The sequence below is a fragment of the Ictidomys tridecemlineatus genome, unplaced genomic scaffold (assembly GCF_052094955.1).
Source record: "Ictidomys tridecemlineatus isolate mIctTri1 unplaced genomic scaffold, mIctTri1.hap1 Scaffold_1223, whole genome shotgun sequence".
Taxonomy (NCBI): Eukaryota; Metazoa; Chordata; class Mammalia; order Rodentia; family Sciuridae; genus Ictidomys; species Ictidomys tridecemlineatus.
In genome coordinates this window covers 89,124-116,314 of record NW_027521117.1, presented here as the reverse complement: position 1 = coordinate 116,314, position 27,191 = coordinate 89,124, and the positions used below count along the sequence as shown (strand labels likewise).

Genomic DNA, 27,191 nt, shown 5'->3' with positions numbered 1-27,191 from the left:
GTCTATGGATGGCTAATTTTCAACAAGTGTGACAAGACCATTCAATAGGGAAAAAATAGTCTTTCCTTTCTTCTCCTTATCTTTTTCTTTCTTTTTTCCCTTCCCTTAACCAATGATGATGGAACACTTGGAGGGCCTATGCACAAGAATAAAGTTGGACCACATCTCGCCAATATGAATACAAAATAGATTAAAGACCTAAATGTAAGAACTCTTAGAAGAAAACATGGATCAAATCTTCACGACCTCAGATTTGACAGTAAATTCTTAGACATGACACCAAATGCATAAGCAATGACAATAAAATAGAAAAACACAATTGAAACTCAAGTCTTTGTGCTTCAAAGGATACTTATTAAGAAATGGAAACAAAACCTACAGAATGGAAGAAAATAATTACAAATCATGTACCAATAAGGAACTTATATCCAAAATATTCAAAGAACCAATAAAACTGGATAATAAAAGACAACCAGATTAAAACAGCAATGCTTGAACTCCAAAACTATTGGCGAGAAATCAGAATCCTAAGCACTGCTGGTAGGACTGTAAAATATTGCAGCCACTTTGAAAAACAGTCTGGCAGAGTTACCATGTGACCTAGCAATTCTGCTCTTAGGTACATATCTAAAAGAACAAAAGCATGTTTACACGAAAGTTGTACATACATGTATATGGCAGCATTATTTATAATGGACAAAATGCAAAAGTAACCCAAATGTACATCAACTGACGAATGGATAAGATGTAGTATATCCAAGCAAACAGAATGTTACTCAGCCATAAAATGTAAGGAAGTACAGATACCTGCGACAACATGGGTAAACCGCAACAATGTTATACTAAGTGAAAGAAGCCAGCCATAATGGACCATGTGTGACTGCATTGATAGGAATTTTCTAGAAGAGGCAAATCTATAGAGATAGAAAGTAGACTAGCTATTGCTTCAGGCTGGGGTAGCAGATGGGGATCGGGGGAGTGGCAGAGGGTATGGGGATTTCTCTTTGGAGTGATGAATGTGATCTAAAATTGACAGTGATGATGTTGCACAGCTCTGGGAATACACTAAAAATGGCTCCAGGGCCATGTGGATGGCTGACCACACAATGACAGATGAGCTCAACAGTAGTTTATAAAAGGAAGATACAGAATGTCCCACTGGGCAACATGGGGATGCATGTGGGTGCAGAGTGGACTAGCAGTGGCTGTGGGAGGCAGTTTTGTAGAAATGAGGATAAGGGGACCCCTGGCTCCTGGGGGAGGAAGTGACTAGCTTGTCTGAACCCTTCTGCAAGCCGACTTCAACCTCACACATCTTACAAAAAGAAAACAAAACAAAATAAAATGGATTACAGACTTAAGTGTAAAGCCCCAAACTACAAAACTTTTATAAATTAACAGGAGACAAGCTTTAGACCATGAATTAGGGATATGGTTCTTAGACACGACACCAGAAGCACAATGCATGAAGGGAAATTAATAAACTGGACTATCAAAATAAAAACCTGTTGCTTGGTGAATGGCCAAGTGGCCTTGCTAAAAGAATGAAAGGACAAACTGTGGATTGTGAGAAAATATTCGCAAATTATCTATTTGAAAATGGAATTGCCTAGAATAAATAAAGAAATGAACAGTAACTGAACAGTAAAAGAAATCATCAGGGTGGAGCTGTAGCTTAGTGGTTAAGCTCTTGCCTAGCATGTGTGTGGTCCTGAGTTCAACCCCCAGTACTGGGGGGAAAAGAAAGAAAAAATAAACAAACAAATAATCCAACTAGAAAATGAGCAAAACATACAAACAGACATTTCACCAAAAAGGATATGCAGATAGATGTTTAAGAACACACACACACGGAAGGAGTTCAGTGTTATTAACTATTAGGGAAATATAAATTAAAGCCATAAGGAGATGTCACTATATACCCGCTAGAACAGCTTTTAAAATGGTGATAATACTACATGCTAGTGAGCATGCAGAGAGCATCTATCTCTTACACGTTGCTGATGGGAATATAAAATGCTAAGACCACTTTGAATAAACAGTTTGGCAGTTTTTTTGTTTGTTGTTTGGTACCAGGGATTGAACCCATGGGTATTTAACCACTGAGTCATATCCCCAGCCCTTTTTTATATTTTATTTAGAGCTAGGATCTCACCATTTGCTCAGGGCCTTGCTAAGTTGCTGAGCTGGCTTTGAACTCATAATCGTCCTGCCTCAGCCTCCCAAGCCACTGGGAGAACAGGCAGATGTCACGGCACCCAGCTGGCAGTTTCTTTAAAAACAGAGCATATACCGACCATACATCTAGGAATCTTAGAACTTGGCATATTCCAGAGAAATGAAATCTTATGCCCATGCAGAAATAGGTATGGGGTTGGTATACACTTCAGAGAATTGAAAGCAGGGACTCAAAGACATGCTCATACACCCATGTTCATGGCAGCATTATTCACAATAGACAAAAGGTGGAAATAACCCAATTGTCCCTTGACAAGTGACTATATAAACACCACAGGGATGGAGTTATATATAGGCAACAGCTGTATACATGACATATATATGGAGTTATATGTGTGTGCACACGCATGTGCATGCAAATGTTATTGATCTCTAAAGGTCGATTCTGCCAAATGCTACTAAAGTGAAATCAACGAGAAAAAGGAGAAATACTGTGTGACTCTACTTGTATGAGGTACTCAGAGTAGGCATACTTCTTGAGACATAAAGGGGAATGGTAGGGCTGAGAGACAGGGAGGGGGAGTTAACATTTGGTAAGTACAATTTCAGTTTTTCAAAATGTAAAGAATTTTCCCCCCAGTGCTAGGGATTGAATCCAGGGGTGATCTACCACTGAGCCGTATCACTAGCTCTTTTTATTGTTTTTATTTCAAGATGAGGTCTCATTAAGCTGCTAAGGCTGGCCTTGAATTGTGATGCTCCTGCCTTAGCTTCCTAAGCAGCTGGGATTACAGGTGTGCGCCACCACACCCAGCACAGAGGAAATGAATACTATGAACAGAAGGTGATTATGATAGCACAACAATATGAATTTATTTAATGCCAATGTTCTGCACACTTAAAATGGTTAAGATGGTAAAGTTTACATGTATTTGCTACAATTTTTAAAGTTTAAATGTCTAAAATATGTACATGAGTGTTTATGATAGCTTTGGTTGGAATAGCCCCAAACTGGGAACAAGCCAAATATGCTAGAAAGGGCAAATGGTTAAAAAAAATGGCAGTAATAATAAGTACTTAGTAATAAAAGTAAGAAACTATAAACCAACTTGAATAGACATCAACAGTCTAAAAGCCAACTCAAAACATCACACACTAAGTGACTCCATTTATTTTTTTTATTTTTTATTTTTGTATTTGTTTCAGTTTAAACTTTAATGAAATACATATTTTATTTCAATTTCTTCTCTCTACATTTGAATGGTATCTATAAATAAATTTTATTCATCTTATATCAACACATGAATTTCTTCTTTTGTGAGTAGGATGGTAATAACTAAATGTTCTCAAGTTTACAAAATTATAGATATGAAGAATAGATTGGTGGTTGCCATCTTCCAGATGTTGGGAGGGTGGATGAGTGTCTCTACAGGTGAAAGGAGGGATCTTTGTGGAGATAGAAGTTTTGTACATCGATGGTGGTGGTGGTTACATAAGTCTACTTCTGCTACAATTGCATAGAACTCCACACACACACTTTCACAGATGAGTCCATGCAAAACTGATTAATCTGAACAAACTCAGTGGGTTACATCAATGCCAACTTCCTGGTTTTCACATTATAGTTCTGTAAAATATTACCATTTCGGGAAACTGGGTGAATGGTGTATGGGTATCTTTTTGTACTAATTTTGCAACTTCCTGTGAATGTATAATTATTTCAAAAGTATAATTATTTAGGTATAAACAACATGCCAACCAAAATAAAAAACAAACTTGCTAGTGACCTTACAGCATTTGAAGGCTTGACCACAACACAGACCAGAAAGTTGCCACCGATCTGACCTGGGCTGTCCATACTGAACTGGCTTTTGTCTCACTTAGCCCCAAAGGTCAGCAGTGCACAACAACTGTGTCACTTTTTTTCTTGTAAATATATACTTTTTAGTTGTGGTTGGGCACAATACCTTTGTTTTATTTATTCATTTTTCCGTGGTGCTGAAGATCGAACCCAGGGCCTTGCATGTGCTCTACCGCTGAGCCACAACCCCAAGCCAACTATGTCAGTCTGGGTAGGCTCTGCCACGATTTTTACTTTTCTGTATATCTGAACATTCTAACCTTGATCCGATCGATCATTAAAGACTATCTGAGCAGGAGTCCGTTTCTCACAACACATTCCTGCCGTCCTTTGTGGCAGGTTTGTGCATCATTTGTGCAAGAACAGACTGCATAAAGCGGAGCCTGAGATGAACGGGAAAACCCTGGGATACGCGTGTGTGACGACCACACGTTGGAATCAGAATAAATGCAGAAATGCCTGTGAAACTCGAGCAAAGTACTTCATCTGCAAAACTCCAGGGCTTTCCTGGAGCGGGTTTCAATCTCTCCACCCTGTCTTATCCACCCTGTGGATCCTCCCTACACTTCGTGGGTCCCGGCCAGGGGTAGCTTGGAGAGCTCGCTGCGCCAGCCCGACCTCCCAGGCGCTCACAAGCGGCCGCCTCCAACTCGCCGACCCGCGCCCGGGGCTGGCCCCGCCCCAGCCCCGCCCCCGGGCCCTAGCGCGAGGACCCCGCGGAGCTGTCCGCGGCTACGCCTGATCCAACCTACCCTGTGGCCCATCCGGATAATCCTTCCAACGCGATATTGGCTACGGCGTGGTCCTCGGGTCTCGCACCTCCAGCCCAGGGCTGGGGCCCGCCGTTTGACGAGGAGCCTCGTGGCAGGCGAAGGACCGGCTGCCCCGGAGGGAGGAGGCGGGGCTCGCGCTTCAGCATGGCGGCGGCGGTGCGCGCTGAGGGCCGCTTTCCTGCGGTGTGCGGTGTGTCGACCGGTGAGCGCGGGGAGGGGGCGCGGGAGCCGGGGGTCGCCAGGGCTTGAGGGAGTCCGGGCGGAGGGAAGTGAGCAGCGTCCCGCGGCTCTCCCATCCAGCCCGGGACCGCTGGGTGACCTTGCGCGCGTTCCCTGCCTCTCTGGCGTTGGGGCGCTTGGCTGTAAAGTGACGTGAAGTGTAGTCGGTTCTTCACGGTTCGTTTTGGTGAAGAGGAGGGAACTGGCGAGCCTTGCTTTCCCGGCGGGCAGGCGCGACCCCCCGGGTCACATGGTGATGCCCACCGGGTTCGGGGCTGAGAGGCGCCCGCGGGGCTCTGAAGGTGATGGTGGTTGTCCAGGTGGAGTCGGAGAGCACTGGCCTCCGTCAGCTGAATTCCAGCTGGCCGGTGGCCTCCGTGCAGAGACGGATGACTCGGACGTCAGCCCTCAGTGTCGCCTTTCCTGTCCCCCGGGGCCCTGGTGGGTTGTGTGCACCCTAGGAAGGCGCCCTGCTGCTGTGTTGCCTAAGGTTGGCTCCAGGGCCGCTGCGTGGCCGCCGCCTGCCTTCTCTGCCCTATTTTGTTGTTAAGTCCACAGTTCAGCATTTCCAATTGTGGAACTCAAAGCCCCCTAAAACCCTCAAAGTCCTTTTTTTTTTTTTTTTGGTAACTCATTTTGTAGCAAAAAATTTCACCAGCAATCTTGGCAGAAAATCTGACCTTAATATTCTTTTCTTTTGTCTTTATGATTGTCTCTTCCCTTTTATTTTTCTTTCCCCATCTCCTAGTATTTCAAGGCTGTCTTCCTTCATGAGTCTAAACTGTGTGCCAGCCACTGTCTTCCTCTGTTCATGCGTTTTCCCTCACTGCCTTCCCAGTCCCTTTATGGAGTAGGTTCTGTTATTATACTCTTTATACAGGTGGTGGAGGGAGCCACATAGATTGAGCAAGGGACATAGGTTTTTGCACCCAAAATTCCTGACACCAAAGTGTGTTTCCCTGTCCCCCCCTTTTTTGTCTTCTTGTGTATAACTATTTTTTTTTTGGTTTTTTTTTTCAGCTTTCTTGAACTATAATTCACATACCATACAGTTCATCTATTTGAAGTGCACAATATTTGCACAAACCTGTGCATTTATCATTATAATCTAATTAGAACATTTTTATCACTCCAAGAAGGAAGCTTTTTAGCTGTAGCCACCACTGATCTATTTTCCACTCTTCTTAGCTCTCCTGTTCTAGACATTTCATGTAAGTAGAACCACATACATGGCTGGCTTATTTAGTGCAAGGTCATCAAGATTCATCCACATTGTAACATGTATCATCCTGAATTTCTTAGGGCTGAATTGTAACGTGTCCATCACCACACTTTATCTGCTCATCAGTTGAGGGACACTTGGGTTGTTTTCCATCTTTTGGCTATTATGCCTAATGTTGCTGTAAACATCAGCATGCCATGTTTTTACATTGTGTGTCTATTTTCTTTTCTCTTGAGTATGTGCCTGGGAATGGAGTTGCTGGATAAAATGGTAATTCCACACTTGAGGGATGGCCAGAATGTTTTCAAAGTACCTGAGGGTACAGTGAGGGTTTTGATTTTTCTTTAGCAACATTTCTTATTATCTGTTCTTTTGATTATAGCCATCCTAGTGAGTATGAAATGGTATTAATTTGAAATTTTGATTTGCATTTCCCTGATGGATAATGAATGTATTTTCATGTGCTTATTAGCCATTTTTACATGTTTTTTTGAGAAATGTCTGTTCAAGTGTTTTGGCTCTTTTAAAATTGGGTTTTCATTTTATTATTGAATTGTAAGGAGTTCTAAAGATGTCTAATCAGATGTATGATTTGCAGAATTTTATTCCATATGTTGTTTTTTAACTTTCTTAATAGTTTGTGGGTTTTTTGTTTTTTGGTTTTTTTTTTTTTTTTTTTGTACTGAGGGTTGAACCCAGGGGTGCCTAATCACTGAGACACATTTTCAACCCTTCTTTATATATATATTTTTAGAGACAGGGTCTCACTGAGTTGCTTAGGGGTTTTCTAAGGCTGGCTTTGAACTCAACAATCCTCCTGCCTCAGCCCCTAGAGCTGCTGGGAATATAGGCATGCACCACGAAGCCTGGCTTGATAGTGTTTTTTTGAGGCATACAAGGTTTTTGTTTATTTGTTTTTGTAGTGCTAGAGCCTGAACCCAGGCATGCTGGTTCTTCTACCGCTGAGCTGAGCTTTATCCCCATCCCCGAAACACAGGTTTTAAATTTTGGTGAAGTCTGGTTTATGGGTTTTTTCTTTTTTTTTCTTTTTATCACTTGTACTTTTGGAGTTATGTTTAAGAAACATTGCTAGACCCGAGGTCATGATAATTTACCTCTGTTTTTCTTCTAGGAGTTTTATAGTTGTAGCTCTTACCTTCAGGTCTTTAGTCCATTTTGAATTAAGTTGTACATAAGGTGTGAGGTAGGGCTCCAACTTCATTCTTCTTTTTTTTTTTTTTTTTTTTTAAAAAGAGAGAGAGAGAGAGAATTTTTTATATTTATTTTTTAGTTCTCGGCAGACACAACATCTTTGTTGGTATGTGGTGCTGAGGATCGAACCCGGGCCGCTCGCATGCCAGGCGAGCGCGCTAATGCCTGAGCCACATCCCCAGCCCCAAATAATTAAGTTGTATTCTTTTAAATATCTTTTTTATTGTTGTTGTTTATTTTTTTTTTTTTTTATGTGGTGATGGGGATTGAACTCAGGACCTCATGTGTGCTAGGCAGGCACTTTACCACTGAGCTATCTCCCCAGCCCCCCAACTTCATTCTTCTATGGGTTGACACCCTGTTATTCCAACACCATTTATTGAACACATTCCTTTTCCCCTATTGAATGGTCATGGTCCCTCTGCCAAAAACCAGTTGCCCACAAATGCTGTCTAAGTGTGTTCTGGAGAACCACACTGTATGAAGGGTTGCACAGGGAGGTATAGTCAGCCTGGTGCTGTGGGGGCTCCAGAGGGTGGAGGTTTCACAAGAGCTGCTGAGCATCCAGGATCTGGTGGATCCAGGATCTCATATACAAAAGTGTATGAGAGCGAATTCAAGACTAACTGTGTGTTTGGATGGCTATGGGGAGGGTGGGGCAGGGGCAGCAGGAGGCTGGTGTGGAAGCCTGGGGCCATGTGGCAGTCCTGTAGGCTGTGCCCAGAATTTGTAACTTGGCAGCAGGAAGCCAGGGAAGGACATGTCAGGGCTGTTAATTGATGAAGCCTCTTACTGTAGAAAGGTGGTAAATACAAGGGGAGAGGTGGGAGACCCATTAAAAAACCTTGAACCTGTGTCTGAGTGATGCTAAGGCCTGAACAAAGAAGTGGCAACAGGACCACAGCAGAGGTGTGGCCCACGGCAGAGGGATTTTTAAGGTGACTGCCAAGCATGAAGCCTGGTTGATGGGAGGGTGAAGAGAAGGTGCAGCATGATGGCAGCTACCTGGCCAGTGGTCACTAAGCCTGGAAATCACTCATCCACTTCTCTTAGTTCTTTAATTCTGTGGATGGTATTATTCTGTGAATGTTACTGTTTTATTTATTTTTGGGGTACTGGGCATTGCACCCTATTGTGCTTTACAGAGCCACATCCTCAACCCTTTATATCTCCAGACCTGAATTTGCACTTCCCCTGCCTTAGCCTCCTCGGTATCTGTGGTTGCGGGTTTGTGCCACAGTAGGTGGCTCACCTTATTATTTTAAATGTCCCTCTTCATGTAGGAATGTATCTTTAAAATTTATTTATTCTTGTTGGAGGCCTGTGGACATAGCTAAGTGGTAAAGCACTTGCCCAGCATATGTGAGGCTCTGGGTTCTATTGCCCACACCATAAAACAACTCCACTTTTTGCTGAGTGCAGAGGCCTTCATCTGTAATCCCAGCAACTTGGGAGCCTGAGACAGGAGAATTGCAAGTTGGAAACCAGTCTGGGCAACTTAGGGAGACCCTTTCTCAAAAAACGAAGAGGGGATGTGGCTCAGTGGTGAAGCACGTGCCTGCAGGCTCCGGGCCCTGGGTTCAACCCCAGCACTGGAACCAAAAAATATTTATTTACTTATTTTTAATTGACAGGTCATTTCTGGTGCTGGCAGCTTTCCCTGAACACCTTTCCAACAGCTTCTGTTTTGGCGCTGAAGACCACTCTCAGCAATGGTGAGATTCATTTGGGAAGTATCTGTTCTCATAAGATTTAATAAGAGTTTCTGTAGATTTGAAAATGTGAATGGACAAGGCATGTCCTTGATGATGGTATTGTACCGTCTTGAGTATTTTTCAAATTTTTTATGAGTGCAATTGTTGTAGTTCAAGGCTTTAAAAAATAATGGTTGCCATTTTTGAGTAGGTATTGTGCACTAGGCTTGAAACATATCACCTTGTTCAGCCCTCACACTGGCTTTCATGAGCTTATTCGCATTTTAGAGATGATAAGGTGAATCTCTGAGAAGCCAAGTGACTTGTTCAAGATCATGCAGCCAGGCCAGGCACAGTAGTGCACACTTGTAATCCCAGTGACTTCGGAGGCTGAGGCAGGAGGTTGCAAGTTCAAGGCCAGCTCTGTCTTAAAATAAAAATAAAAAGGACTAGGGATGGGGCTCAGTGGTTAAATACCCCTGAATTCAATGCCCAGTACCTTCCCCCAAAAAAGAATGAAAGAAATCACACAGCCAGTGAAGCAGGGCTGGTCCCAGAGCTTTCTGGCTGTTGTGATGCCCCCTCCTGTGGACACAGACTTCCTTGACATAGTGCAGGGCCTCTGTTCAGCTGCCTTCTGGGAAGTCCAGGCCAACCTTGCTGTGCAAGGAAGCCTGGCCCTTTCACCTTGAGCTTCTGGGACTCCTGAGTGCTGGGCTTCCCTGTGGGTCTCCTGCCTTTTCCTCTTGTAGACCCACCTGTGAGATGCCTTGGAGATCCTGGGAGAAGTCCAGCTGACAGGGCTTTCTCCCTAATGGCAGATTTCCTACGACCTGTCACACCCACTGTGAATCAACCAGTTTGATTTGTTGCTTGGTTGATTCACTCACTGATTTATAAACAGTTTATTTACCCCTTAACATGTGCCAGGCACTGCCCTGACCTGAGCCGGTGTAGGGCCTGATAGGGATAGCTGTCCTCACTGCAGGTTGCTGTGCTATTCATTAAAATATTAACTTTCAGGCTGGGGGTGCGGCTCAGAGGTTGAGCCTTGCCTAGGGTGCCCAAGGCCCGAAATTGAATCCCCAGCTCCACACCGGAAGTAAAAAAAAAAAAAAAAAAAAAAAAATTGAGTTTCCAAAAGGTCGTAAAAGGCTCAGAGCTTTCATTCCTAGTCCTTTTCTGCTCCTTCCCATCATCTAGGAACACTAATTCTTTCACCTTCCTCTGGTTATATTTCTAAATACACTCAGTCTTCTTTAAACAACATTGTTATGCTAATTGGAGATGTAACAGTCTATCCTTACCCTTACTTTCTTCCAGTATAGGTAGAAGCCGAGTTTGGACTGAATCTCTGGGCATTGTTTTTGTTATTAAATTATGTGCACATTCAGAGTGGAGCTAGGTAGTATTCTACTGTTACATTTTTTCCTGAAATTCATAATTGCCTGACTTTTAAGAAGTTGATTGCTTTCCTTATCACTCTATTTTTCTAAATGCTGCAACAAATTAGTCAGAAACATAGTAATAAATTTTCTAAAATCTCTCACCAACCAGTTTTCCTAGAAGAGACCCAAGTGAGAAGGAAGGAGTTCTTGGTGTAGAACGTGATGTGTGCTGAGGTAGAACCCTGGGGGCCTCTCCGTCCCCACCTGAGGGGTTGTGGCCTATCCCACTTTAGGCTGCAGGGTTGTTGCTTCCTGAGTCTGGGGTCTCATGACCTAAACTTAATAAGAACTCAAAGGATCAGAACAGAGTTGATAAGTGAGGTGGATTGTGATCTGTAAGTGAGCTTCAGAACGTGACTCAGCCTGAACTACTGAACTTTCTTCTTTAAAAAATCATAACACGGGGCTGGGGATGTGGCTCAAGCAGTAGCACACTCCCCTGGCATGGGTGCGGCCCGGGTTCAATCCTCAGCACCACATACAAACAAAGATGTTGTGTCTGCCGAAAACTAAAATGTAAATAAAATATTAAAAAAAAAATCGTGACACAATGTAAGCAAAACCGTTTATACAAGTGTGCATGAAAATTGACTGTTGTTTTGGTGGTACTGAGGATTGAACTGAGGGGCACCCTATCACTAAGCTACATAACCAGCCCTTTTGATATATTTTTTCTTTGTTTATTTTTTTGATGGTGCTGGGGATTGAATCCAGGGCCTTGTGCATGCAAGGCAAGCACTCTACCAACTGAGGTATATCCCAGACCTATGTTTTATTTTGAAACAGGTTCTTGCTAAGTTGCTAAGGCTGGCTTCGAACTTGCAATCCTTTGCCTCAGTCTCCTGAGTCACTGGGATTACAGCCATGTGCCATGCACCCAGAAAAAGTGACTATTTCTAATGTGTACAAAGCCCTGGGTTCAATCCCCAGTTCTTCCCTGCCTCCCATTAAAACAAACAAACAAAAAACAAGTGGCTATTTCTAAATTCTAAAGTTGATTTCTTTTTATTTTTGACAGTTGGTTTCTTTTAGGCTGGGTACATTATTAGCTATGAGTGATATTTCAGTCTTTCCAAAAAATCTGTTAATAATTTTTACACTTCTTGAACTACATTAAAGATTATAATGCTGAACAGAGCAAGATGAAATGTTTTAATATTAGATATGTGTTGAAGATGAAGGTGTTTACAAGAAAGGCTGTGTATAGCAGAATGAGATTTGTAATGATAAAGTTCTGGTTTGTTAAACAATGAAGACCCAGGGCTGGGGTTGTAGCTCAGTAGCAGAGTGCCTGCCTAGCATGTGAGGCACTAGGTTTGATCCTCAGCACCACATATAAATAAATAAAGATCCATCAACAACTTCAAAAAAAATGAAGACCCAATGTTTTCTGGCTACATTTTATTTGGTAGTTCATCAGGTGGGCTACAGGTCTAGAGGACATCTGTGTGCTAGGTGCGATCTCCCTCCCCACAGGTGAGCAAATCATCTGGAATCGAAATTAGTGTTGAAATCTCATCCAGTCATCCAGTTCCTTGTGGCATTGGCAAATGTATCTCATAGGCCTACATTTGAAACAAAATGGTCGTATTAAGTGCTGTCCAGTAATCAAAGATTATCCCTTTGTGTTTGGGTCTCTGTATTCAGTGGAACTATTTCGATGGCTTCCTACCACCCTTAGATGTCACTCTCCCTGTCCTTACCCGCTTTCTTTCTCTGGTCCTGTGAGTCATGGTTGATGCTGCTGATGAATCTGCAGTTACTGTCCTCTGCATGGCTTCACTCAGACTTGAAAACAGCTGTTGTCAGGTTTTTGTTTTGTGTTTATCAAGCCAATACCCTAAAGGCCACTTTCCCTCCAGGGCTGTTTGGATCCTGTCACTTCTCTAGTGAAGCACAGAGCTCAAGAATCTGTGCATGCACTGATCTTGCCAGCACTGTCCCACTCCTTCATCACCACCTGTTCCTGTCACCTCTGCCTTCTTCCTCACGTGAAACCGCCATCCCTGGGACTGGTCAGATGGCTTCCTCTCAGACATGGCTGTTCTAAAACCTTTTCTCAAGTAATAGATGCATGTGGTTAAAAAAAAAAAAAATCCCTCAAAATACAAAAATGCGGGTCTTTCACATCCAACCTTAAGTGCCCCTGTTTTCTTCCACAGAGGCAGCCGCTCCTCAGTCTCTTGCCTGATCTTCTGGAGCTGTCTACAGCATGCCTTCCCTGCTTCCTTGTGTTTTGAACATAAAGGGCAGGGTACCCTCTACACATTGAGTCTTGTTCTTCTGAAGAGTTTCACTTGAAGGTCTTTCCTCATCTGTCCACTGCCCAGCTGCATACAGCAGAGGGCGCCATTTGCCCAGAGCAGCCCAGGAGCTTGGGCTGGATAATGCAGGGCAGAAACCCTGGCTGTACAGAGCTTTCTTGAGACTGGGACATCCACTGTGGAAATGAACCATGACCTCTCTAGGAAGGGCATTTAGGTGGCTTTCATTCCTAAAAGTTTGGTTTTATTTTTTAAATAACAATTGTCCTCAAAATATGATTCTTAAAAGATTAGAATTTTTAGAGACTTATTTTCATCAAGTCACAGTTATTTGGTGCTGGCAGCTCCACAGCCAGGGAGCATCTAACTTGGTTTTGTTTCATCTCTCTGTAGGCCCTTTGTCACTGCAGGGAACCAGAGACAGCCGACACTTCACCAGCTTGAGTCATGCGCTACAGACACAGTGCTGTATCTCTCCTCCCACCAGCCGGTCAGGCCAGCAGTACAGACCCTACAGCTTCTTCACTAAATGTAGGTAGACTGGCACACACTTCCACTTCCTGCAACAGGAAAGTAGGGGTGCTTTCCTATCTTAATTTTTCTTCTGTCATAAACGAATTAACATTTTAGTGATTATTCAACTAAAAATGCAACTAGAATTATCTCATGTGCTACAGCTGTATTTGGAGAGCACTAGTTTATCTGAGCCCCTCATTTGGGGCACCCAAGGCCTAGAAGTATTGAATTGTGCCCCAGATACCCTGCTGATTTAGAGTCACACCAAGAAGGCCCTTACTGTTTTTAGCTGGGCCTTTGCTAGGACATATCATTTGGAGAAGTTCAAGAGACGTCACTACTGAGACCTGAGTTGTGATTGGCAGACATCAGGGAAGCAAGTCTACTTACTGGTCAGGGACTTACTGGGATTTAATGTTAGCCATCTTTTGTGGAAACAAAGTGGAATTGTCTCCTCTTGTGTTTTCCAAATGTAATCATGTTTTATGTTCACTGTATGATTTTATTTTATTTTCATTACCTCAGTGACATGGATGAAGCTGGGCTTTGTGGCCTTTCTTATTCTTAGGAGAGTGTAGATCTTTGCTTTACAACTACAGAGTTTTTCAAAACCCCGTTTCCTTACAGTGACAGCAGATGAGCTCTGGAAAGGTGCTTTAGCAGAGACTGGTGCTGGGGCAAGAAAAGGAAGAGGCAAAAGAAGCAAAAAAAAGAGAAGGAAGGATCTGAACAGGGGTCAGGTCATTGGTGAAGGTAAACGTGTTTGGTTGTTTTGACAGTTTTCAGATTTGGTCCTGAACTTGGGGTGGGAAACTGATGATCTTGGGAAGGGGAGAAATAGCAAGCAAGCTGGGTCTGAGGGAGGCCTGGGGGGGCCCAACGGCAAACTTTGTTCTAAAAAGAGTCTATGTGCTTTTAAAGTGTTTTCCCCCGATTTTATGGATATTTGGCAAACTGGAAACATTCTCATTAAGTGCATAAGAATCCATGGTTTAGAGTCCAACCAGGGGGCTTACCAGCTGCCCCGGAGTGTCACGTACTCTTCATGGGGCACAGCTGTGATAGGTCCTGTGCTGCACACAGCCCAGTGCAGGCAGGTGGAGCTCGCAGAGAGCTGGCAGGCTTCCCCTGCCCAGAGAAGACAGTGACCAAGAGCAGATCTGTAGTCACAGGGCCTGTTGCCGCTACTCAACTGGGCTGCTGTCACACAGAAACTGCCCTGCACAGCGCATGGTTGGACAGGCCCAGCTGTGTTCCGGTAAAACTTTATTTACAAATCAGCTGGTGGGCCGCACTTGGCCTTGGTCCTTCACGTGGTGATGTGATTGTTTATACTTGTGCTTTTGAAAGCAAAAATAGGATAGGTGAACTTGAATTGGCTTATTTTTACTGTTGTGCAGACTCATCACTTTTGATACTAACAACCTTTCAGAAATAAAGGAAGCACCTTGTGCTGCACTTCTAAGATTGCACATCTGCTTGGGTGCTTTTACTACTTGTATCTTGTTTTAGTTTTTAAGCATTTGTTATTTATTTTTAATAATGTTAATAATAATAATAATAATTATTATTATTATTTTTGAGACAGGTCTTGCCATCTGGTCTTGCCAGGCTGGTCTTGAACTTGCAGGTTAAAACCTCCCTCCTGTCTCAGCCTCCCACCTAGCTGGGACTGCTCACATGCACCACTGTGTCTGGCTATAATTTATGTTTTCAAATTATAAAAATCGTATGCATACCTTCTCAGTAAAAACGCGGAGTGTAGAGAAAACTAAAAGCCCCTGATGTCCTTCCTGCCGTCCACATTCCCATTGTCTCCCCTGAGGGGCCACTGGTCTCCTATTGGTATTTCCTTCAGTTGTTTTTGTGTGTGCTGGTGCGCGCTTTTGTATCAATTCCTTAAAGAAATAGATATCGTCTTTAAAAAGAAAAGAAAAGAAAAAGATAATTATACTATATGGTACATGCAATTGTATAATCTGCTTTTTTTTTTTTTTTTTTTTAACCCAATAAGAGGTCTCAGGGCTGGACATGGTGGCAAACCCCTTAACCCCAGCGACTGGAGAAGCTGAGGCAGGAGGATGACAAGTTTCAAGGCCCGCCTCAAGAATTTAGTGAGACCCTGTCTCAAAATAAATAAAAAGGGTTGGGGATGTGGCTCAGTGGTAGAACGCCACTGGGTTCAATTTCCAGAACCAAAAGTAATAATAATAACATGTCTTAGAAATCATTCCACATCAGAACCTGGAGAGCAACGTTTTTTTTTTTTTTTTTTTAAGAGAGAGAGAGAGAGAGAGAGAAATTAATATTTTATTTTTTAGTTTTTGGTGGACACAACATCTTTATTTGTATGTGGTGCTGAAGATTAAACCCCGCGCCGCGCGCATGCCAGGCAAGCGCACTACTGCTTGAGAGCCACATCCCCAGCCCGAGAGCAACGGCTTTTGATTTTGTGCAGGATATGGCGCCTGCTGGCTGTGCGTTCAGCCGTTCCTCTGTTGCCGACTCTGTTGCCGACCTGCATTACAGGTCGTGTTTCAGCAGACATCTTAGCGCTCACAGGCCTCACGAGTGTTTCTCTTGGTAAAAGTGAAAATGCGGTCACATGCCTGTAGGGTAGATGTGCATAAAACTGTGACAGTGCCAGGTCACCTGCCAAGTGATCGCATCAGCTCCAACTCCACAATACTGTGCTGGTGTCTGTGCACGCGTTCCCTGGCATCTTAGCAACATGAAGAGTGAGCACCTTTTAGAAGTTGTCACTTACCTATAATCTTTACCCTTCAGGACGCTCCGGCTTCTTGTGGCCGGGTCTGAATGCCCCTCTCATGAGAAATGGAGCCGTGCAGACCATTGCCCAGAGGAGCAAGGAGGAGCAGGAGCAGGTGGCGGCTGACATGCTCCAGCAAAGGGAAGAGTGGGACTGGAAGCGGAGGATGAAAGTGAAGCGGGAGCGAGGCTGGAGCGGGAACACATGGGGTGGCCTCAGTGTCGGTCCCCCGGACCCTGGTCCCAATGGAGGTAGTGGAGGCCTGGTTTGCTTGCCTTTGGTAGAGGACGTATCGTCCTACAGTGTTTCTGAAAATAATTTTATTGTTTACTTGTCTGTTTAGATTACCCTTTCTGAAAAAAGAATTTGACCTCTTTGACTAACTTTCCACATTGTTATCCCGGTTGCATTTGTGGGACACTAGAGGCCTGTAACCAGGAAGTGTTCCTCCAACAGGATGGAAAGCCCTGGGTCCCAGTGCCTTAGCAGGTGCCTTAGACATGGTGGTGTGCATTATAGATCTGTAGGGCACAGCGTTTCCCAAACACGTGGCCTCAGGCTTGGAGTGCTGTTTAACAGCAGAGTTGAGGGACCCCAGAGAGCTGTCACTAAGCCTTCGTAAAAGCAAACATGAAACAAAAACTGACGACACTTAGGCTGAATTAGAAAACAAAGCCTCCCCCTCCCCACAGAGGCAGATTCACCTGAAAATCTTGCTCTTGCCAGTGAGTGGGAGAAGAGGAAGCAAACAGGAGTTTGGCTCAAAGTAGAGGAACGGTTGGGCTGGAGAGGATGGGGCGAGCGTGCAGGAGGGTGGAGGTCTGGGAGGGAGAGGACCTGCCCACGAGCCAAGTCCCCAGTAACCAGATCCAGAGTTTAGACAGACAGGCTGCTGTTACCAGCAGGGGCAGGGTGCAGGTTTGGGTGAGCCTGTGCAATGGGGGTGGAAAGGCGGGGAGGTCACCTGGTATCTGGTAGCTTTGGTCAGGAGTCATCAAGCCAGATAGTGGCATTGGTGAACATGGCCACCAGAATATTTCTTGATGAGAAGGTGGCACTTGGCACTGGCTTCACTATCACCCAGTGGGTGGGACCCTGGCAGTGTCCAGGAAAGAAGATTGACTCTTGAGCTGACCGCTTTCAAAGCCGACTGCTGGGTACAGAAGCTTTTATTCTGCTCTCCTATTTTATTTTGTAATTGAGATTTTCTGTAATAAGTAAAAGCAAGAGAATTTGGGAGTGTTGGAAACAGCTGTGGTGGTGAGCGGAGGCTGAATTAAGAGAACTGAAAGCTGAGGAGCCGGGAGTTCCCGAGCGGGTCAGACCCGCAGTTGAGAGTGGTGAGCGTAGGCCAGGCTCTGATCTCTCCCGGCAGCAGCAGCAGGCCACTTGTGACCAGACAGCTGCGTGGGTTCTGGCCTGGAGAGGGCGGTAGAGACAAAAGTGTAGGGATTGAGGACGTTGGCGAGATCTATGAGGAGTGAGGGACTTTGGTGTCTTTGAGGGACTTTGGTGAGAGAGGCTGTGAAGAGCCCAGGAGACCAGATGGGAAAGCAGCGAGGAAGGCTCTGGAGGTGTCGGCGCTCCAGGAACCTGTGCCTCGGGAGCCGGCAGCAGGGAGCTGGAGAGAGGGAGGCTGCGGTCAGAGAGCCGTGGCTGAGCTCGTGAAGTCAGGCCAGGCAGTCCCTGTGGATGATGGGAACTGGGGCGCAGCCTGGAGAGCGGCACCAGAGAGCTCAGGTTCTTCCCATTAGAAGTCTGAGGGCACCTGGGAAAGGCTGTCCCACGTGAGCAGCGTGGATGCTCTTATCTGTGTGCTTTTTCTTCTCTCCTTGTAGAGACCTATGAGGACTTTGATACCAGGATACTCGAGGTAGGCCTGCCGAGCTCAACTCCCAGGGTCCTCTGGAGAGGTTGCCGGGGTCGGGTGGGCAGGAGGAGCTGAGCAGAGCTGTGGTGACAGTGATCTCTCGGACACAGACTCAAGTTCAGGGAGGAATTAACACAATTTGAAGTTCAGTTCCTTCATGTTGGTGGTCCCCACTGCTGCCTTGGTTTGTGGGGACTATGAAATTGAGGTTTGTGAGGGGCAAATTCAGGAGCACAATTTGGAGATTATGTTAAGTTCCTTCTTCCTGGAGCTAGAGTGTGCTCTGTGGTGGCCTCTTGTGGAGCTGTACACCAGTTGTATCTAGGACACAATCAGAGAACAGGTTGGGAGGAGCAGGGGCAGGGGCAGAAAGCCTCAGGTTATGGCCAGTGTGCAGTTTGACTAGGGCAGTGGTCTCTGGGCTGCTCACAGATCCTGTATCAGGTGTGCTTGAACCACCCTTCCAGGGTGGTTCTCTGATGGCCAGTGTTCCTTGGAGCTGGCACTGTGCATTTAATCAGTGTTTCATAATGTGGAACAGAGCCGGGCTCGGTGGTGCACAGCTGAAATCCCAGTAGTTTGGGAGGCTAAGGAGGGAGGATGGTGAGTTCCACAGCCTCAGCAAAAGCAAGGCCCTAAGCAACTCAGTGAGACCCTGTCTCTGAATAAAATACGAAAAAGGGATGGGGATGTGGCTCAGTGGTCAAGTGCCCTGAGTTCAATTCCCAGTACCTCCCCAAATTGTGGAATAATTTATATATCAAATTTGTGTCAAAGCCTCTCTGAATATGTATATTATTTCTTCAATATCAGTTATATTATGGAATTTTTAAAATATGTTTACAAGTGTTTTATGTTGGTATCCCATTGTGTGTTATTCCCCCCACCCCAATTCTAGAGATTGAACCCAGGGCTTTGTGCATTGCTAGGCACGCACTCTGCCACCAAACCACATCCCCAGCCCTTTTAACTTTTTATTTTGAGAAGGGTCTCGCTAAGTTGCCCAGGCTGGCCTTGACTTTGCCTTCTTCCTGCTTCAGTCTCCTGAGTCACATGGATTACAGGCGTGTGCCCCTACACACACCCCAGTTCATAGCTTTTGAAAGTTAATCCCACTGAAAGAGTCTTTCATATGTAGGTTGTTTCCTATAAGATGATTCAAAAGTGTGGCCTCAGCCTCCCTTTTCCTTAAACTTCTTCCTAGGAAGGAAAGGGGACAACTGTCATTTAAGCAGTTTAGTTAATAGTTTCATAATTCCTGGCCTTTAAAATAGGCTGAAAAAATGGGAGATTTTCCTGAAGTTTATAATGAATAGGTGTTTCCAAATTCTGTATTCTTGTTTAAGCCTGATCCTTAACATAGCAGTCCAGTCCTGCGAAGTTTTTTCCTTACGTTGCATTTCATCATTTCTAAGATATTTTAGTACCTTTGATACTGGAATTTGTCTTATAATCAGTGTTAAACTATTTCAAAGTTTAATCCATAGTGTTTTCTTTCCTGTGTACATTTATTAAGATGGGGTACATTGAGTTGTGTAGTTGTAAATTCCTTTAAAGATTATCTTAGTTAACTCTCCTAATAACCCAATGAAATAGGAAGAGAAAGTCTTATTTCCATTGTGTTCCCGAAATGCTTCAGAGGGAGGGTTTGTTTGGGAAGTTTGCTTTTGTGCCTACAGACTGGAGGAGGTGCTGGGTCCTGCACCAAGCCTTGTGTGGCTGAGCCAGCAGGTCCTCGTCCTCTACCTCAGAGTTTTCTTCAGCTGTCCTATTGATGAAGCATTTTGTCTTTTAGGTCAGAAATGTTTTCAATATGACAGCCAAAGAGGGAAGGAAGAGATCAGTCCGTGTCCTGGTGGCTGTGGGGAATGGGCAGGGAGCTGCAGGTGAGTGGGGTGACGCTGAACACAAAGAGGCCTGGCTGCCCGGCTGGAAGCCAGGGCCCTGCTGCCAGTCTCACTTTTTCTACTAATAGAGCCGCCTAGAGGTCTGGGCTCACAAACCTGGTGGTAAACCACGAAGCTTCTCAGAGAAAGAAAGAAAAGCTCTTAAGGCCTACATCTGAGGACTGGGTATTTTAAAGGGCTTAAGACACTATTGTATGGTGCATAATAGTGAAAACTTAGAACAAGTTCAATCGGGCCTGGTTACAGGATAGCTGTCCAATATAATATTCTTTTTTTTAATATTTATTTTTAGTTATAGGTGGACACAAGATCTTTATTTTTTATGTGGTGCTAGGGATCAAACCCAGTGCCTCACGCATGCCAGGCGAGTGCTCTCCCTCTGAGCCACAACCACAGGCCTCCAAAGTAATATTCTATAGCCATTAAAGAATTGTGAAAAATTACTTACACAATAAGTAATTTTGGTTAAAAATTTGTCATGTAATCATGATTTTTTTTTAAAGTCATTTATATGCAAGGAAAAAAACTAGAAGACTGTACACTGACTGATAAGTGTTCACTTGGGTTAGCAGGTTTGTCAGTCATTTAAATTTTCTTCTTTAGACTTTTAAAGTTTCCCTACTGAACATCTTGTTTTTGAAATGTGTTCACATAGAACTGAAAAACTGTTTGTTGCTTCCTTTTGAAAATTTCAAAGCAAAAGCAAAAGACATGATAGTGCTTTGCTGTAAGAGACCATGGTTAGCAGTTAGTGTTGTCTCTTTTCAAAAATATCTTTTCTGAAATTTTGTGTCCATGTTACCTCCCTTTACCTTTTTATCAAAAGCTTAGCAGAGATCTTATTATAGCCATGAATTTGCACCTTGCTCTTCTTGCTTGGTTTTGCCCTGAGAGGTCTTCTGTTAGCATAAGCAGATTTCTGGTATTGGTTTCATAGTGTTCCAGTGTGTGCATAGACATGATTTTTGACCCAATCCCTATTGTTTCCAAATTTGTATCATTTATTACAAACAACAACAATAACATTGACCTTTTTGTACATGGAGCTTGTTGAACTTTTGGAAATATAGAAATAGGAGAAATGTCTTGAAATTGCTGCCGCACTGGGTGTAAATGTCAAGTATTGCCAGATCTCCTCCTCAAAGGTTGCATCAGTTTATGTCCCTCTGTACCACCCATCCTTGCCCTGAGTAGTATCAGACTTTACTGATTGTCAGTATGATCCCTGAAACGTCTCTCCCAGTTTACACCTGTACTTTCTAAGTTAGGAGAGTGCCGACGCCATTTTGCGTGTTCATTGGCCGTTGCGCTTTCCCTTTGGACATCTGTCAGTCCAGGTGCTTTGCCTATTGTTTTAATTGGGTGGTTTTCTTGTCTTTATTGATTGGGATTAGCTTCTTGTAAGTTAAGGACATGAGCCTTTTTTGTCTTATCATCTTTTGACTTAGTTTTGAATTTTTTTCCACATCGAAGCTTTAAAATCCACAGAAGTTTTAAACCTTAACATAGCAAATTTATCAGTCCTAGGTCACTTCTGGTTTGTGTTTTGCTTAGAAAGTCTCCTTTTGAAGATTATAAGTAAGTGCACTCATATTTCCCTCTAGGACTTCCATGGTTTACTTTGTTCTGTTTAAACTAGGAACTGGAATTGAAGCCCTTTTCATCCCAGGCCTCAGATGTCTTGCCTATTTTATTTTCCTGTGTGTAATTTTAAAACAAAGTACTTTTTTCAAATTAAATAATAAATGGTGGCAGCAAATAATGGAAGCATTTCTGCAACTTGTGATAGACCTCATTTCCTAGGGTAAAGCATTTACAAATTGGAAACTATTAGGTTTATTTTTCTGGTTAATTAAAATTGAAATTCTACTGAAATCATAGTTTTACTCTATAACAATGTATTTTTCCCCTATCCCTTCTTGTCATTTTAATCTCTTTGCACAAGTGCCCCAAAACATTTGCCTTTTATAAATATAGAGCATACTTAATTTTAAAAATTGAGTATATTTCATTTTATTAGAGATTTATAAAAGGTAATGTTATGTATCTCAATGTCAAGTCTGTCCAATGCCTCAGAACAGATGAGCACATCTCTGGCTTTCTTCATGGCTGGTTGTGCAGAGCAGGTGTTCTGTGGGCAGTTGAAAGAAGGGCGTGAAATGCTGTAGAGCCCAAACTGGGAGCTGGGGAGAGGCACAGGCTGGGTCAGAGTAGCTTTCCTTTTCATAAGTTTTGCTTTTTCTTTTGAAGGTTTTGCCATTGGGAAGGCCACTGAGCGGGTGGATGCTTTCAGGAAAGTACGTGCATGTTTTTCTTTGTTAACATTTAGTAGAAGATGAAAAGCTCTGTGTTCACATGGGGGCACTGCAGGCACACAGTCACGTATCACGAAGGAATCGTCAGTGTATGTGTGATAATGATATTGTAGCTAAGTCCTTATGTTTTAAGGTGCATAGGTGGAATTTTTTATAATAAAATACTTTATAAAATAGTTTTGAAACCCAGCGAGAGATTTAGGAGAATTTGTTCCTTCCTTTCTTCAGGCAAAGAACAAAGCCATCCACTATTTGCATTACATAGAGCGGTATGAAGACCATACAAGTGAGTGTGGGTCTTTTCTTGTAAGATTTGCAGAATGCCACTGTGTCCTGGTGTGTCTGTGACATGCCCAATGGGTGTCTTTGTGTTGCTCTGACTGCATTCTTACAAATGTGCAAAATGAGGAAACAGCCTGGCCTCGGGGGGTGGCAGGAGAATGAGTGGGGTCAGCGTCTGTGTGTCCTGTGGGCTGGCTTCTTAGGGCAGCACCCAGTGCTCTGTGGCTTTTGCAGACATTAAAGCCACATGCCTGACCCTCCTGTGTCTGCTTTACCCCCCAGTATTCCATGACATCTCCTTGAGATATAAGAGGACACACACATCAAGATGAAGAAATAGCCCAGAGGTAACTGGAAAGCTCTGACTCTCTGTTGAACATAAAGCAGAGAAAGCACCACAGTCCCACCCTCCCCCCTGGGGTTGTTCGCCTCTCCTTGAACTCATCCTGAGAGTGACAGATGGAAGTCCTGAATTAGGCTGAGGAAGGCCAGGCTCCTGGGGAAGAAGCCAAGGTCGGGCTGCACAGGCCCAGGCCTGTTCCTGGAGTGGCTGAGGCATGCAGAGCAGGTGGTGGTGGTCCGGTTGGATGAGTGGGCACGTGGTTCCTCCTGGAGCCTTCACCCAGCTGGACGGTGTGTTTTCCTGCCAGTCACGTGCTGTTCCTCTACAAGTGTCGTGGTGTTAGGCTTGTTATTTGGTGCTGGGGATTAAAGCAGAGCCCCACACCTGTGAAGCACGCGCTGTCACGGAGCTCCCCCAGCCCCTCACCATTGAGTACTGTTGAACTTCTATGATCTCTATTCATTGAGGCACTGGGTGAGCAGAAATGGCCTTTCTTGTCTTGTGGACAGGCCACAGGCAGTGTTGGTTATGGGGACAGTCACACCCAGTGCACTCTTGGTGCAGAATTCTTAAACATTTGGATTTGCATTTTGCTTGCAGTTCTGTAGTAAGAACCTGTTTCATTTGACTGTAGTTTTTTAAATCTCAGGAGTTCAGGTCAGGAGCTGGGCGCAGTGGTGCACACCTGTAATCCCAGTGACACTCAGAAGGCTGAGATAGGAGGATTGCAAGTTCCAGGCCAGCCTCAGCAACTTAGTGAGGCCCTAAGCAACTGAGCTACTGCCTTGTGCCTTCCTCAGTGCTGTCAAGAGGAGGAGGAGGGCCACCTTCATCAGGGTGGCCAGAGGTGGCCTCTGAGCAGGGGCAGTGTGAGTGAGATCCTGAAGGAAGAGGAGCAGAGGGGCAGGTCTGGGAGAACGTTCCAGGCTGGTGCGTGCCCCAGGTAGTGTGCCCTCCTGCACAGGCCATGTGAGGACAGTGCAGTAAGTGGGGTCGGGCACGGGGTGTGTGTGTGTGTGTGTGTGTGTGTGTGATAATGATATTGTGGGGGGAAGATCCTGCAGATGTCTTTGTTTAATTCAGAGAGCAATGGCCAGTGAGAGGTTGTGCCCCGGAGCCTTGATTTGCTGAGGATCAAACCCAGTGCCTCACACATGCCGGGCAAGCGCTCTGCTCTATAGCCCCAGCCCTGGCTTGTGTTTTTGATGCTCTTCTGGAGGAGGGATTGCCGGTGGCCAAGAGCAGGGCACGTGGCTAGAGGGGAGGAGACCACCCCAGCACTGAAGGCCATCAGGGAGGTGAGAAAGCACTCCAGGAGCCACCAATTCAGGAGACGCTGCCACTTAGGCCAGAAGGTGTTCCCAGGAGAGGGAAGTGGTGTCGCTGCCAGGGCAGCTGAGTGGTCTAGGAGGGTGAGGACAGGCGTCTCCCTTGATGGTAACCAGGCATGGACACGGGAGCTGGCCTGGGCAGAGGGCCAAGAGTTTTCAGGCACTAAAGTTTTAATGTAAGTAACATCGTGGTTTCCCCCCCCACTACGTTTAAGGTAGATATTCTGTTTAATTTTTGTACATACCATTGAATAAATGTCGTCCTAGAAGTCACACTAGCTGGGGGTGGTGAAGCCAAAATGTCATTCCCTAAACCCAGAGCCACACGAAAGACAGCATGCTGGCAGGTGCTCAGTCCATTTCCTGTCTCCTAGGATACGGCCTGCGCTGCCACAGGGCCATCATTACCATCTGCCGGCTCATTGGCATCAAGGACATGTATGCCGAGGTCTCTGGGTCCGTCAACATGCTCAACCTCACCCGGGGCCTCTTCCATGGGCTCTCCCGCCAGGTAACCTTCCCTGGGGTTTGAGCAGGTCTGGCTATGCTGCAGACCAAGGTGCTGAGGGTCTCCTAGGGGCTCCCACGGCCACCTGCTGCAGTGACCCCAGGGCTCTGCTGCCCAACCAGAGCTAATCTTGTTTCTCAACATCACCTCACCGAGTCGTTTTGAACCAAATCTCAGGTCCCATTTTATTTCATTCGTAAATATTTCAGTGTATTTCTAAAGGATCAGAATCAGAAACCTGAGAAGTGGTTTCTGATTCTGATCCTTTAGAGGATCTAAAGGATCCGTTTACTTCTATGGTAGAGCGCTTGCTAGGAACACTTAAGGCCCAGGTTTGATCCCCAGCACTGGGGAAAAAAAAATGTCATGGTACCCTTACCATTCCTAAATATCATGACTCAGTATTATCAAGTATCGAATCTGTTCATTCAAATCTATCCATTCGTCTGATTTAAAAACTTTTTTTTTTACACAGTTTTTGATTCAATCCCATTGATTTGATTCAATCCAGTTGAGAAGATGTCAGCACTTCTAAAGTTTCTCCTGTGTCTTTTAAGTCTCTCTTGGTCTGTCCCTCTCTCTTCCCCCCTTGCTGCTGTTATGTTGAAGAAGTCAGGTGTTTTGTCCCATAGTGTTTCCAGGGTTGAGCACCCGTGGAGTCCTTGATGTCCTTTCCCCCCTGGACCTCCTGTGATTTGGTTGTTAGATCTCAGGGCTCCACCAGGTTCAGGCTTGGTGCTTGGCCCGGCAAGCACGTGCTTAGGGAGTTTGGAAGGCGAGGCCTGGCGTACCCCAGTTTGGGGTGGGAAGGTGGGCTGAGGCATCCCCCTGTGACAGCCACTGTGGTTTAACCACCCAGAATCAGCTGGCACTGCTCTTTCCCCCAAGCTCTCTGGTGGGTTCTGCACTCCCACCCCCACCCCACCCCTGTGGTGGTGCCTCTCACTCCTATAGCCACAGGGACCCTCGGAGACCTAACTGCTGTTCTCACTTTGGTCTTGCCCAGGAAACCCACCAACAGCTGGCCGACAAGAAAGGTCTCCATGTGGTGGAATTCCGGGAGGAATGTGGCCCCCTGCCCATCCTGGTCGCCTCCCCCCGGGGGGCCTTGAGGAAGGATCCTGAGCCAGAAGAGGAGGTTCCCGACATCAGGCTGGACTGGGAAGAGGTGAAGGCTGCACAGGGAATGAAGCGCTCTATTTGGTCAGGTCTCAAGAGGGCCTCCACCTGACCTTCCTGCCACCTGGCTCCCCTACTGCAACACCGTGCCTGCTGCCCTAGGCGCCTGGGACTCCCCCGTCACATCTTGCTGTGTCACCTCTTTTTTCTTTTTTGAGGTAATTTCAACCTTCTTTATTTACAAATAAATAATTCTAGTTTTGATTTATTGATCACGTGATCTGTGCCAGGCAGTGTGACAGGGACATTATGTACTGACCTCAGTTCAAGACTACTTTAAATACTCCATGAAACCAGCAAAAGCAAATGGAGCAGGGAGACAGGAAAAGACCCACCCAGGGGTAATGTGCACAGGGACATGAAGGGCTGTGGTGGCTGTGCCCGACGCCCGCTCGGGCTGACCCATCCCTGGGAGGTGACCTCCTGCCCTGTCCCTCACAGCTGCACCCACCTCCAGCAGGGCCCAGGCTGCCCTGGTGGCAGGAAGTGCCTCATTGTTCCAACTTGAACATCAAGTGCCAGCAGCAGGAACCTCTTGTCACACGCTTGACACCTCTTGTGTGGTGTCTGGAGAAATGTCTCTTCACCTCTTTTTGCCCATTTGAAAAATTGAGTTATTTGTGTTTTTATCATTGAGTTGTAAAGATGCTTTAGTATTGTGGACACAGGCCCCTGTAAGGGGTGTGACCCACCATGTTCCTCCTCCGTGGGCAGATCATCATTTCCTGTTTCTTTGAATACTTTCTCTGCCCCCATCCTCCCCCAATCCTCTGCCTACCCAGGTAGGCCCTTGTCACAGTCCCCCAGTTTATTGCCTTTAAGACAATAGAGTAGTTAAAGCACAATTAATGCCAACATTTTTTTTACACATGTAGATGTGCAATGTATGATAACAACACAGAGACCAGGCAGGAGTCCTGGAAATATGCTGTCACCTGGTTCTCTCAAGGGGTCATTTGAAGGTGGACTGGTTAAGGTAAAGATGTGCACTTAAACCCTATTGTAAAGGAGTCACTAGCGTGACACAGAGCTGTAGCTATTAAGCCAGCAAAGAGAATGAGGTGCAATCTTAAAAATAACTCATTGTGCTGTTGCAGTGGCACACACCTGTAATCCTAGCTGCTCAGGAGGCTGTGCAGGAGTTTCCCAAGTTCAAGTGCAGCCTCAGCAACTTAGCAGGACCCTGTCTCAGAAAGGGCTGGGCAAACATACAATGCTCTTGATTTGTTGATTATACATATCCTTTGATTAAAGTCCAAACATAACGAGTCTTTAGAGACATTTTGTATCAGAAAAAAA

At 45.0% G+C, this 27,191-nt stretch overlaps 1 pseudogene; it reads left to right on the top strand.

Moving 5' to 3' along the window:
- The first annotated feature begins 4,859 nt into the window (after positions 1 to 4,859).
- Positions 4,860 to 26,096, top strand: LOC144372540 (small ribosomal subunit protein uS5m-like; annotated as a pseudogene).
- Positions 26,097 to 27,191: the final 1,095 nt, after the last annotated feature.